The 2,825-nt window shown below is 52.3% G+C and overlaps 1 protein-coding gene across 1 annotated transcript in view; it reads right to left on the reverse strand.

The window, feature by feature from the left end:
• GABRP (gamma-aminobutyric acid type A receptor subunit pi) overlaps positions 1-2,521 on the reverse strand; it is a 27,188-nt gene extending 24,667 nt beyond the window's left edge. The window contains exon 1 of the mRNA XM_006148352.2: positions 2,355-2,521. The gene's annotated coding sequence lies outside the window, so the exon portion shown is untranslated. The remainder of the gene's footprint in view (positions 1-2,354) is intronic.
• Between the last annotated feature and the right edge of the window lie 304 nt (positions 2,522-2,825).

The raw sequence follows: 2,825 nt of genomic DNA on the forward strand, positions 1-2,825 counted from the left end.
GAGCGTCTTGCATTTGTCTGGTGGACAAAGAGGGTGGGGGCATGAAGATGTGGGTGGGGCCATGAAGGCCTGCCCTGGGCCACTCCCCTGCCCTTACTCTCAGCCTTAGTCATTGTGGCTTCAACCTGGTCTGGCTGAATTAGTTCATTTCTCATACTGGAATATTCCTCCATACCTCCAATATAGGAAACGGCCCTTGACCAAGTAAGGTGGGAGACCATGTAGTCTTCAGCTCCAAGACTCCTGTGAAATAGTTTTTCCTGTGGCCAACCCCATGTTAGGAGGAAAAAAGGTTAGGTCCTGGGCCTCTGAACCTTTTCTGCAAAGCCTCCTGCTCTGAGAGCTTCCCCTGGGATAGGACCAGGAATGTAACCCCCCCTACCCAGCTTGCTCTGGAAGGTTACTGAGGACCTGTCAGTTCACAATGAAAGAGACATGAGGAAAGCCTTCTAAAGGCCTGCTAGGTTCTGGGGACCATGTGTGGTGCTTCATCCATTTTAATTCTCATGGCCGTGTGGCCCAGTAGGTGCTCATCTTTAGAGAAGAATCTCAGATTTGTAAAGGGATTTGGTAGAAGTCGCACAGCAGTGAAGTAGCCATGGTCTGAATCGATGTCTTCCAAGTCCCCATTGTTTGTGCTGCGTCTAGGAGGAGGGTCTCCAGCTCCCCAAGCTGAACTGGATTCTTGATTCTGGCCTTTCCTACCCAAGACCCATCTTTGAGGTGCAGGGCTGTATCCAGAGCCCACAGCACTCCCCAAGAGCCAAGTGCAGTTGGTGCTATCAGCCTACGTGGGAGAGGAGCCCGTCACTGTCACCGAGTGCCTGGTGTGTACCTGCTGGCTGACTGGAGGCTCAGGCCACCAGTTCTCACAGATGCGGGGATGTTATTTAGCAGAGAGGGGGCAGAGCCACCAGAGGGCAGTGTCCTGGAGGTTGCTCCTGAGTCTGCTGGGCGGATACTCAGGAGGTCCTTGGATGCTCCTGAGCAGGGGCAACCTATGCACTTTTACCCTAGCCTGAGGGGATCTCTGGCCAAGATCCTGCCTTTACCTGCGGAGGAAGGCTTGAGTTTTGGATTCAGATACACCAGTCATTTAACCTCCTAGGGCCTCACTTTTCCTATTTGGCAATGACAACAGGAAACAATAAATACAACATAATAAATACAACATTTCCTCCTCCTCTCCCTTCCATGTCTTCCATGTGGAACACAGTGATTCCACTGTGCTGAAGAGAACCCGAAGCTCAGTTTCTTTCTAATAAACCCAAGCTGCCACCCAGAGTGTGACATGACTGGCACCAACTCAGGAAGGACAGGGTCAGACCTAGGACACCAAGGCTGCTCAGTGGCAGAAGGTGCCTTTTCTGAACTGGCTTTGAGAGGCAGAAGTAATTCCATCATGTGAGGGCTTCCGCTCCCACTCTTAGAATCCCATCACGAATTCTGTCGGGCCCCAAATTGTCATACCCCAGCCTCCTTCCTACCCAGGCACTGTGCCCTGTCCTCAGTCTCTCCAGCATAGACAGAATTCACTGGGAAGCAGGAGTGAAACCCAAATTAGGTTAAGATGAGGAGAGGTGCTATGGCCATGGGTCCTTCTTAAGAAACCCATGGGGGGTGGGCAGCAGGTAGCATTGTGGTTAAGGTGCGGGACTGCACAGCTACATAGTCAACCATGGTTCAAGTCCTGGACCTGGTGGCTTGCTTTCACACTCTCCCTTTCTCTCTCTGTCTCTCTGGTGAGCATAAGTACCCTATAGCAAATGTAAAGTAATAATAATAACAAATAAAATTAAATGAATAATTCTTTTTTTAAGAATTATTTATTTATTGAACTTCATTTGTTATTATTATTTCTTTAATTTGACCAGACAGAGATAGTGAGAAAGAGAAAGGTAAGGCAAGAAAGCAAGCCACCAGGTCCAGGACTCAAACCACAGTGGGCCATGTGGGAGGCCAGTGCCTTTATCCACCACACCACCTGCAGGCCCCAAATGAACAATTCTTAAAAAGAAAAGAAATAAAGCAGCAGCAGCAGCAGCTCACAGAGGGAAAAATGGCACCAGTGGGCTCTGTGTCTGCTGCCTGGCTGGTGGGCAGCAGGGAGGCAACGAGCTGGGGCCCTAGTGTGGGACAGAGGGGCTCTCATCTGGGCTCTGAAATGGTGGTACTTCTCCCACTCTAAAACGGGATAGTGACCCATAGTTCCTACAGTGCTAAGGCCTGACACCTCTTAGGTGCTCAGCATTTTCTAAGCCCTGCCACCTTCCCTCAGTCCCAGCAAGGCATGTGTTGAGGTCTCCTTCCCTCCTCTTTCTGCAAGCTCTGGGAGAGGCTGGCAGTTCCCTTACCAGGCAGCGGCTAAGCCAGGCTCTTCAGGCCTTTGGGCAGGACTTTCAGGCAGGACATGGCCTTCTGGGTCTTCAAGACTCTCCCCATCCTCAGCCTTCGTCCCTGGACGTGGGCACACAGCTGCTCCCTGATGAAGTGGCTCTCTGGGGAAGACGGGGCTGCAGAACCAGCTAGGCAGAAACAGAGGTGGGCGGGGTCTCCGCAGCTCCGCCCTGGGAGGAGCTCCGCCTGGTCCTGGGTGCCTGCGGGAACTCTCCAGCTGCTGCGGTGGCTACTGGCTGCCAGGGATTTGATTCTGAGTTAGTGTCTCAGCCAGGCTCCCTGACTCCTGAGATCCCTGAGGTAGAAGACCATGGCGGCCAAGGAAGGAAAGTGCGTGCCCCGCCCTCCCCCGCCCCAAGCTGGATTCTGAATTTGGAGGACACCTCTCCATTCTGGTGCACTGGAATGAGAGTTCGCAGCATGACCTC

This window comes from Tupaia chinensis, unplaced genomic scaffold (genome assembly GCF_000334495.1).
Source record: "Tupaia chinensis unplaced genomic scaffold, TupChi_1.0 Scaffold000234_1, whole genome shotgun sequence".
Taxonomy (NCBI): domain Eukaryota; kingdom Metazoa; phylum Chordata; class Mammalia; order Scandentia; family Tupaiidae; genus Tupaia; species Tupaia belangeri.